Below are 11,998 nucleotides of genomic sequence, written 5' to 3'. Positions count from 1 at the left end.
TGCCATAGATTAAATTTTCCTGTTTTAAACCTTTATATACATCATGCAATGGTAAATGTTTGTGTAAGAGTCCTTTTTTCCCAAAATGAAACTGTTTTTAAGATTCAACCATATTGTTGGGTGGGCTAGTAGTTTCTTTATTTTAAATTGTGAGTAATATTATATTTTATAAACATTTCACAGTTTGCTTACCACTTTTTCTTTGATGGAATCCTGTGTTATAGCCATACTTTAGTTAAGATAAATCTGCTATGGGTACTTTTGTGCAACTTCCTTTGGAAATAATTTTCAGTTCTCCTGAGTAAATAATGGAGACTGAAATGGTTGATTCATAGGCTAGATGATAATTAGTTTTATAAGAAAATACTTATCATTTGCAAAATGTTTAAAATATTTCACATTACCAACAAAATTCATGAGAGTTTAGGTTGAGCAAAATTCTCTCAGCCTGAATCATGTTAATTGTCTTACATTCCAGCTTACTTATTTTTTCTTCTATCAGGCCTACTCTGCTGTTGAAACCAACTGGGGATTATTTTTCTTCTATCATGTTATTCAATTCCAGTGTTTCTGTTTGGTTCCTTTTTCCTAATTTTAATTCATGGCTCCCTGATATCCTGTAGTTCTTTCTGCATGTTTCTGAGCATTTTGAAAACCAATTTTACTTCTTTATTTGGTATGTTTTCTCTTAATTCTAAATTATTTCTGATATTTTCTGCTTTTCCTTTGGATGGGGCAGCTTTTCACATTGTTGTCTTGTATTCTATTGCTGTACACTATATATTTTCATGTTTTATCTTGACACTTCTCTTATCAAGTCAAGCCTTCCTACAAATATGATAAGCTTTAGACAAAAACATGTATTCCTTTCTGTGTCTTGTCTGTGGCATATGCTAATAGCCTTATGAATTTCCCTGTTTACAGGAATCTGAATGCCCCTTCTATACCTGATGGAATGGACACATGATATAAGATCAAGAATACCATTACATGGTTTTGTGGGCAACACGGAAAGAAAATAAAGTGAAAGTAGCAGAGACTCCCTGAAATCTTTGTTGTGCTGCGGTGTTTGCAAACACTGAGCGGGTTGTTCCGGGGGCTTGCAGGGCAGGAGGTGTCTGGATGTCAATTTGTTGAGAGAGTGACAGAAGAGATTCTTGCAAGAGGTGGAATTTTGGGTTTCTGACACGAGGTCAGAAGTTGTGGGTGGGACCCTTTCCCCTAGGGCTGGCGGCCCAGCCGTGGTGATCCTTGAAAACTATGTTGTGCTGCAGTGTTCCCAAACTCTGTGTTTACTGGATGTGTGGTTCCCAGGTCCATATCCCCTAAACTCTGGTAGCCCACACTCTACAGACTCACATACTTTAAGTCTGCAATATCCTGGACTTCCTATTCCTGAAACCAGCATGCCCTGAGGTCTGTCTGAGATCCATGATTACCCTAGCCCTCTGCGTTTTTTTGTTTTTTTTTTCCTTTGAACTTGGAGAAGTATACCAGCTGACTTGGGGAGAGGCTGGGAAGAAAGGAGAGGTGAATCTGCTGAGAAAGCCCAATTTACCTAAATGTCCTGGGATAGGAAACTTGGTCTGGGAGAAGGTGGAGTCAGAAAATCAATTACACCTCCCCTAGCACACCTAAGGGGGAAGGACTGTAAGATGTGCTATCTACGCTTCCAATAGCATATTTGGGGTTTCTGGTGAGGTGTAGATGCTCTCACGCTGGAAATAAAGAGTCATTGTCTTCTGTGTTGAGTTGGTTCAACAAGGACCCACTTGAATCTCCTACTGGACCCCTCATGCAGCTTTTCTGCTGCCCTGGGGGAGAGGGAAGTGAGGAAGGGAGAAAGGCGGAATATCAGATCCCTATTTAATTTAACTGCAAAGAGGATTTCTAGCTTGAAACCTTGGTTCTTTTTTTTGGTTGTCACTATAGCTGCATTGTTTCCTGTTTTTTTCTCCCATTTTCTCCCCACAGGCCCTTTTTCATTTCTTTACTTTTTTTCTCTCTTTTCCTTGCTTGCTTCCCCCCGTTTTGTCCCCCCCTTTTTTCTCTTTTATTTTATTTTCTTTATATAATAGGTGCTGCAGGGAGTGCTTCACATTTGCTTTGTTTCCGCATCCTCCATTTCCTCTCTTCTGTGTGTATTGATTTTGGCCACCTACACTATCCCCTTTCCTCTACATCTTTCTATCCTCGATCATCTACTGTTTCTCTTACATATCACCTCCCTTTATTTGGCCCCCAAATTGTCTGACTTTTTCTTTCTAATACTTTTGTTCTGTTTTCTGTCTTTTATCCACTCTTGATATTATTGTCTTTCTTTTCTCTTGCCCTCTCTCATGAAAACACTGGCCTTTTAATTCATACTATATTCCTCCCCATTATCAGTTGACTATCTCATTATAGGTACTCTACTTATTGCTATAACTCTACACAACTTACATGAGTCTAATATCCATTCAGCTAGATCTCACATTGTTGCTCTGTTAACATTTATTTTCAATACTATTTTATACATTTTCTTTTCCTACTCATTTTGCTTTTCCTGGCCCTAATATTTTCCTTCAAAGTGAATGTTAGCCAGCAACAAGAAAATAGCATAAGAACAAAGTGACAAAGAGAAGACATAACCTTTATGCACAAACAACAACTAATTAAACCCCAAGACTAGGCAAAGAAGCTAAGGAACTGATTAAACCTGTCAAGATAAAATGATGACCAGACAGCAACAAGAAACTACAAACCAAACCAATAATCAGGAAAACATGGTCGAATCCAATGAACAAACTGAAAACCAGGAAGAGGAGCAGAACATTGGACAGGTAATTAAAGCTCTCAAAACATATATTAGTGACCAAATTAATGAAGTAAAGGAAGAGATTAACAATATGAAGAAAACACTTGGAGAGAATAGAGAAGAAATTGCAATCATACGCAAAAAGATAATGGACATGGTGGGGATGAACACAACAATTCAAGAAATCAAAAATACACTTTCAGCAAATAACAGCAGATTAGAAGAGGCAGAGGAGAGAATTAGCGATGTGGAAGACAGTACATCTGAGATAAAAAAGATAGTAGAACTGATTGATAAAAAGGTAGGAAAAAATCCAACTGGGATATAGGGCCCTGAATGACAATGCAAAATGCACAAACATATGCATTATAGGCATCCCAGACGTAGAAGAGAAGGGGCGTTGGAGGAAATAATGGCTGAAAACTTCCAAAATCTACTGAGGGAGATGGATGTACTTGTCCAGGAAGCACAATGCACCCCAAACACCATAAATCCCAACATGCCCACCCCAAGGCATATACATGTCAAATTACCCAATGTTCAAGACAAAGAGAAAATTCTAAAAGCATCAAGAGAAAAGAGAACCATCACATACAAGGGAGGTTCCATAAGATTAAGTGTTCATTTCTCATCTGAAACCATGGAGGCAAGAAGGCAGTGGTATGATATAGTCAAGGTACTAAAGTAAAACATTTCCAACCAAGAATACTCTATGCAGCTAAGTGAGCATTCAAAAATGATGAAGAATTCAAAATATTCACAGACAAGCAGAAACTGAAAGAGTATGCCAACAAAACCATGCCCTTCAAGAAATACTAAAGGGAGTTATGCAGGAAGAAAGAAAAAAAAAAAAGAGAGGCAGAGTTGGAGGAGAGTGTAAGAGCAACAAAAAAGACAAAAAGAGAAGGAAAAAAAATAAGCAAAATATGAAAAACACAAGTCCAAAGAAAATATGGCTAACATAAATAATTCCTTGAAAGTAATAACACTGAATGTGAATGGATTAAACTCACCTGTCAAAAAATTCAGACTGGAAGATTGGATATGGAAATATGACCCATCTATATGCTGTCTACAAGAAACACATCTTAGACCCAGGGATTCAAGGAGGTTGAAAGTGAATGGTGGGAAAACAATCTTACAAGCAAACAATAACCCCAATAAAGGCAGGAGTAGCTATATTAATATCAGACAAAATAGACTTTAAAAGTGAAACAATTGTGAGAGACAAAGATGGACACTACATATTAGTAAAAGGGATGATCTTTCAAGAAGAATGATCATAAATATTTATGCTCCTAACAAGGGCACCTCCAAATACATGAGGCAAACACTGGAAAAACTAAGTGAAAGAGTAGATGCCACTATAATTAGAGTGGGAGACTTTAATACACCACTATCAACTTTGGACAGAACATCTCAAAAGAAAATCAATAAAGAAACAAAAACTTTGAACAGTATTTTAGAGGAGCTGGACCTAACAGACATATACAGATCATTACACCTGAATACAGCAGAATATACATTTTTCTCAAGTGCACATGGATTTTTCTCCAAGGTAGACCATATGCTAGGCCACAAAGAAAGGCTCAATGAGTTCAGAAAGATCAAAATCACACAAAATAATTTCTCTGGACCACAGTGGAGTGAAGCTGGAAATTTGTAAGGGCCAGAGGCCCAGATTTCACACCAAGATATGGAAATTAAACAGCACACTCTTAGAAAAACAGTGGGTCAAGTAGGAAATCTCAAAAGAAATTAATAACTACCTTGAAACTAATGAAAATTATAACACAACATATCAAAACGTATGGGAAGCAGCAAAGGCAGTACTGAGAGGGAAATTTATAGCCATAAATTCATACATCAAAAAAAAGAAAGAGCAAAAATTGAAGAACTAACTGCACATTTGGAGGAATTAGTAAAAAAACAACAAAGTAACCCCACAGGAAGAAGAAAGAAAGAAATAACAAAGATGAGAGCATAACTAAATGAAATAGAAAATGAGAAAGCACTTGAAAAGATAAAACCAAGAGCTGGTTCTTTGAGAAGATCAATAAAGTTGACAAACCCTTAGCTAGATTAAGAAAGAAAAAAAGAGGGATGATGCAAATACACAAAATAAGAAATGAGAAAGGATATATCACCACTGACCTCACAGAAATAAAGACTATCATAAGAGAATACTTTGAAAAACTATATTGCAGCAAGAATGACAATTTAGAGAAAATGGGAAAACTCCTAGAAACACATAAGCAGCCTATATTGATGAAAGAAGAAATTGGTGATCTCAACAAACCAATCACAAGTAAAGAGATAGAATCAGTCATTAAAAACTTCCCAACTAAGAAGAGCCTTGGACCAGATTATTTCATAGGTGAATTCAACAAAACATTCTGGAAAGAACTAACACCAATCACTGAAACTCTTCCAAAATATCAAAACAGAAGGAACATTGCCTAACTCATTCTATGATGCCAACATTACCTTAGTACCAAAGCCAAACAAAGACACAAGAAAGGAAAATAACAGACCAATTTCTCTAATGAACCTAGACAGATAAATCCTCAACAAAATATTTGCTAAACATATTCAACAAAACATTAAACAAATTACTCACCATGACCAAGTGGGATTCATTCCAGGTATGCAAGGATGGCTGAACATAAGAAAATCAATCAATGTAATACACCATATAAACAGACTGAAGGGAAAAAAATCACATGATCTATCCATAGATGCAGAAAAAGCATTTGGCAAAATACAGCACCCTTTCTTGATAAAAACACTGCAGAAGATGAGAATACAAGGAAATTTTCTCAACATGATAAAGAGTGTATATGAAAAACCCACAGCCAACATCGTTTACAATAGTGAAATCCTAAAATCTTTCCCTCTAAGGTCAGGAAAAATACAAGGATGCCCACTATCACCTCTTCTATTTAACATTGTCTTAGAAGTACTTTCTCAAGCACTGAGACAAGAATCAGATATAAAAGGCATTCACATTGGAAAGGAAGAAGTCAAATTTTCATTATTTGCAGATGACATGATCCTATACATAGAAAACCCTGAGAGGTCTACAACAAAGCTTCTAGAACTCATAAACGAGTTTAGTAAAGTCGCAGGTTATAAGATCAATGCACAAAAATCAGTAGCATTTCTGTACACCAATAATGAGCAAGCTCATGAGGAAATCAAGAAACAAATACCATTTACAATAGTCAATAAAAAAAATACCTAGGAATAAATTTAACAAAAGATGTAAAAAACATATACACAGAGAACTACACAACACTGTTCAAGGAAATCAAAGAAGACCTAAATAAATGGAAGAATATTCCCTGTTCATGGATAGGAAGACTAAATATTATTAAGATGTCTATCCTAGCAAAACTGATCTACACATTCAACGCAATCCCAATAAAAATCAGCACAGCTTTTTTAATGAACTAGAAAAACTAGCTATGAAATTTATTTGGAAAGGAAAGAGGCCTCGAATAGCCAAAGATATACTGAAAAAGAAAAATGAAATTGGAGGAATCACACTACCTGACTTCAAAACATACTACATAGCTACAGTAGTGAAAACAGCATGGTATTGGCACAAGGAGAGACACACTGACCAATGGAACCAAATTGAGAGTTCTGATATAGGTCCTCATATATACAGTCATATAATATTTGATAAAGAACCAAACCCTCTCAACTGGGAGAAAATGGCCTCTTCAACAAATGATGCCTGGAGAACTCAATATCCATATGTAAAAGAATGAAAGAGGATTACCAACTAACATCTTATACAAAAGTCAACTCAAGATGGACCAAAGACCTAAATATAAGAGCCAAGACCATAAAGATTTTAGAAAGCAGTGTAGGGAAGCATCTACAGGACCTTGTTATAGTTAATGCCTTCATGAAACTTCACACCAAAAGCACAAGCAGCAAAAGAACCAATAGATAAATAGGACTTCCTAAAAATTAAAGCTTTCTGCACCTCAAAGGAGTTTGTCAAGAAAGTGAAAAGAGAGCATACACAATGGAAGAAAATATTTGGTAACCATATATCTGATGGACTAATATCCTGCATATATAAAGAACTATATCTTGAAAATAAAAAAACAAACAACCCATTTAAAAAATGGGCAAGAGATCTAAACAGACACTTCTCCAAAGAAGAAATACAAATGGCTAAAAAGCGCATGAAAAAAATGCTCCAAATCTCTAGCTATTAGGGAAATGCAAATCAAAACTACAATGAGATACCATCTTACTCCAAAAGATTGGCAGCTATGAATAAAAACAGAAGATTACATGTGCTGGAGAGAATGTGGAGGAATGAGAACACTCATTCACTGCTGGTGGGAGTGCAGAAAGATCCAGCCATTCTGGAGGACATTTGGTGGTTTCTCAAAATCTAGCTAGAGATTTATCAGATGACCCAGCAATTCCACTGCTGAGTATATACCTAGTAGAACTGAAAGCAAGGACACATACCAATATATGCACACCAATGTTCATAGCAGCATTGTTCACTACTGCCAAAAGCTGAAATCAACCAAAATGCCCATCAACAGATGAATGGATAAAAAAATGTGGTATATACATACAATGGAATACTACTCAGCTTTAAGAATGAATACATTACAAACACATGTGATAACATGGATGAATTTTGAGGACCTTATGTTGAGTGAAGCTACCCGGGCATTGAGGACTAATACTACATGACCTCAATGATATGAAATAAGTAAACCAAGCTGCCTGAGAGAGCTAGAGACCGGACAATAGGCTTAACAGAAAATGGGGGGTAGAGGAAGGATGCAAGCTGACACCTACATGGGTGAAATCTATGATAAGCTGGAGGTAAGTATTTGTACAAGGAAGGGATAAAATGAGGGCATAGGGGTTCCTTTGGGTGGGACTTTGCAGGCTTCGGGGGGGCTAGGGATAGGGGGAAGATGGGGGAACATATGAACATAGGAGATTATCAGGTATTGGGTTGAGAATATAATGTTGAGAAAACTTTTTCAAAAATATAATAAGGAATGTTACCTGTTTAAGATGCTTGGAGTGGAGAATCTGATGCAGGGCAGGCTTCTAGGGAGTTTGTGAGTGCTCATTTTGTCATAGTGAGTTATATCATTGCATGGAGACCCATATAATGAGAGTGAAGGTGTACCCACATCCTGGGGAGGACTGATGTTCTCAAATAGTGGGAATTGTATCTCTCGAGAGAAATGGTGGTTCCCAATGTGTTAGGGCAGTTGAGCAATTCAAGCCCTCAACATTGTTGCAAGTATCTCTGAACATGGCCCTTCAAGCAATGAAGATTGTCACTGTTGGCCCTGAGCAGAGGGGGAAAGAGGTATTGAATAGATGGAATCAGTGTAACTGTGAGGCAATGAAAGTGTTCCACAAGATTATGCATGGATGTATATAGGACATGTTAAATTACACCGAAATTGTATAGAGGCCTATAGACTAAAATGTAAATCATAATGTAAATCATAGGATAACTAAAAATTTAGAAAATTGCATAGTCTAAAATATAAACCACAATGTAAACCCGTGTTACATTGTTTGAAAGCTATTGTCTCAATATCTGTACCTCAGTTTCAGTAAATATAGTATGAACATGTAAAAAGATTATTGCTGTGGAAGGAAAAAGGGTTTTATATTGGATATGTAGGAGTACTGTATATTGTATATAGAAATTACTGTGATCTAAAACTTTTGTGAAGACAAGCTTAATAGGAAAAAAAAAAGAAAAAGAAAGGGCATAGACACTGAGGAAAAGATGGAAGAAGTTGCCTTGCAAATTTGCACACAGGTCAACACATTGCAGTGATGGAAGGCAAAACATCAAAAACAAAGCTTTTGTATTTTTTAGTTTTTTGATACCCTAATTTATTTTTACCTTAATTTTTTAAAATTAATGTGTATTCTATATCTAACCTTTAAACTCATCACTATATTCCATTTTACTATTAACAGAACCTGGCAATATATTGGGCTTCATTTTTGAAGAAGTTTTGCATCACAGAGAGTTTCAACAATGGCAGGGGGGAATACTGGTATGGGATGTTATTGACAGGGGACACATGGTTGACAGGGAGTTCTCCAGGGCATATATCCAGGGTACATAGAAATGTTTGGATATTTTCATAGTGGTTACAGTTAAAAATGACAACCGAGGGAGTGCTGAGTTCCTAGCCAGGGGAACTCTCATATTCCCTAATGGAGCAGCAATAATCCCCCAAGTGCAATGGCAAAAACCAAAAAAAAGGATGGTTCAACAATGAGCCCTTGACACTAATGACTATGCTTGTAAACCTGTGCGCCTGAAATAAGAGCAAGGCCTAGAGCTGCAGGGTGCCTAAGAGTTACCTCCTGAGAGCCTCCATGTTGCTCATATGTGGCCATTCTTGAAGCCAAACTCAGTATGTAAATGAATTTCTTTCCCCACAGTGTAGGACATGACTCCTGGGGATGAGCCTCCCTGGATCTGAGGGATTACTACCAAGTACCAGCTGATGATGTAACTAGAAAATGACCTTCAATAAAAGGGTCAACTCAGACCAGCAGTATATCACAGCCTACATATAATATCAGGAGTAAAAAATGCTTTTTGACCTGAATAAAAGGGAGAAATGGAAAGGACAAATGAGTTTATATGGCTGTGAGTCTCCAAAAATGAGCTGGGAGGTTATCAGAGGAGTCACCCTTACCCACACCTCAGCAGAGTCCCAGAGACAGATAAAGTAGATACAACTCCAGGTATTGGTTCATCTGAGCACTTCAGAGACCCACATATTCTCTGGTCATGGCAGATGGAGTTCAGAGCCATGTCAGTTGGCCCTACTTTAGAGTTTGTGTTTCTGTGTGATGGAGCTGGACTCAGATGTGATCTTTGTTCACAAGCCTCTCCTGTTACTTTTACTGGACCTGTGGTTGGCACTGGGGTTTAGTGTATACCCAGGGGACCTGAAACTCTAGACTGTCCATGTGATAGCCAGGCCCTGAGCCTCAACAGACTATCAACTCCTACACTGTGGTTTATTGGACTTACCCCACTCATCTAACATGGAGGTGAAGAAGGTCAACTAGCACACCAGAGAGCCAAGAGTGCCTACAACTGAAAGCAGGAGAACTGCATCCATCATCCATGTGGAATCTAACCCCCCTCTTGATATAGATGTGGAGTGGACACAACCATTCCAGGGTCCACAGGATGGAGGAATAGAGTATGGATTAGAGCGTACTTATTTATATTCTTTCATGAACTATTGTGATTAGTAATTGAAGAAAAATGTAACATTGATTTGGAGAAAGTGGCCATGGTAGCTGCTGAGGGTAGGGAGTAGGAAGAAGAGATGTAATGTGGGGGCATTTTCAGGACTTAGAGCTGTCCTGGGTGGTACTGCAGGAACAGTTACCAGACATTGTATGTCCTCCCATGGCCCCCTGGGTGGACTGGGGGAGAGTGTAAACTATAATGTGGACCACTGACCATGTGATGCCTCAGTGTTCAGAGATGTATTCACCAAGCACAATGAATGTCCCATGATGATGGAGGAGGTTGTTGTTGTGGGAGGAGGGAGGTGAGGGGTGTCAGGGGTATATGGGGACCTCATATTTTTTAAATGTAATATTAAAAGAATAAAGACAAAAATTTAAAAAAATTAAAGAGAAAGTAGCAGAAGGAATAATCGGAGATATAATGGCAGGAAGCTTCACGGATGTAATGAAAGACATGTATATGCACAATCAAGGAACCCAAAGAACCCCATACAGGATAAAATCGTGGAAAGCCATGCCCAGACACATTGGGGTCTCACGGTCAAATGCCATGGAGAACGAGAGCATTCTGAAAGCCGCAGAAGTAAAGCAATGTGCTTTGTTCAGATGAGTCCCCATAAGATTTAGGAATGATTTCTCAACAGAAATCATGCAGACAAAAACCAAGAAGGAAAAAAGGCAAATTGTGATGAAGTATATAAAGTGTTGACAGAAAATGATTTGCTTCTAATACTATTACATCTCATGAGATAGACTTTCAAAAGTGAGGAGAAGATTAATGTGGGCAACCTCATATCAAAGCAAACAAAATATCCTGAGGGAGTTTGTCACCACTTATGCTACCCTACAATGTTCAGCAAGTTCTTCAGACAGAAATGAAAGATCACTCAACAATGAGTAGAATTACATAAAAATTTAAGATCTCTGATAATGGTAAACTTTTTTGTAATTATAAAAACCAGTAATAATGTATTGGGTTTTGGTATGTAACTCCACATTTTACAATCTCTAAAATTCAAGTGTATAGAAGTTAAAGATAATCTATGATTTGGGATATACAGTGTATAAAGATATAATATGTAAGAATTACAACAAGAGGGGTGACAGAAGGAATAGGAATAGTATACATGCATATAGACTGTAGTTAACTCTATAATAATAATATTGGTTTATCAGTTATAAGAAAGGTACCAGAGTAATGTAAAATATTAATGTAAATATTAATGTAATATATTAATATAAAATAAAATGATTAAAGTGTATGTTTTGGGGAGTTTATGTGGGAACTCTGTTCTTTCTGCTTGACTTTTCTATAAACAATAACAGATGTTTCCTTGTACAAAGAAAAACAATGTATAATGATAAAGGGATCAATTAAAGACAAAGTCAACACCTAAATATATATATATATAAACAATTATATATATATATTCAGCAAAGCTACAAAATATATGAAGCAAATATTGACAAGTTTATAGGGAGAAATAGATAATTGTACATTACTAATAGGAGAATTCAATACACCTCATTCAATAATGGATCAACCATCTAGACAGAAAATCAATAAGGAAATAGAGGGATATAAAATGCTAATGATTAAGAATGCTAGTAGGGAATATATGGAAATTCTCTATTCTCTGCATGAATTTTTTGGTAAACCAACTGCTCTAATAATAACATGAATAAAGTGAAAACACCCACTAAAATCATGGTGAAATTTGTTTCAAGAGAAAAATTAATTTTATTTTATTTATTTTTATTTTTTCTCTATTTTTTTAAACATTACATTAAAAAAATATAAGAGGTCCACACATACCCCCCACCCCACTCACTCCACTTCTCCAAATCAACAACCTTTATCATCATCATGGGACATTCATTGCATTTGGTGAATACATT

The sequence above is a fragment of the Dasypus novemcinctus genome, chromosome 30 (genome assembly GCF_030445035.2).
Source record: "Dasypus novemcinctus isolate mDasNov1 chromosome 30, mDasNov1.1.hap2, whole genome shotgun sequence".
NCBI lineage: Eukaryota > Metazoa > Chordata > Mammalia > Cingulata > Dasypodidae > Dasypus > Dasypus novemcinctus.
The sequence above is the reverse complement of the archived record's forward strand: the minus strand, read 5'-3'. Positions refer to the sequence as shown.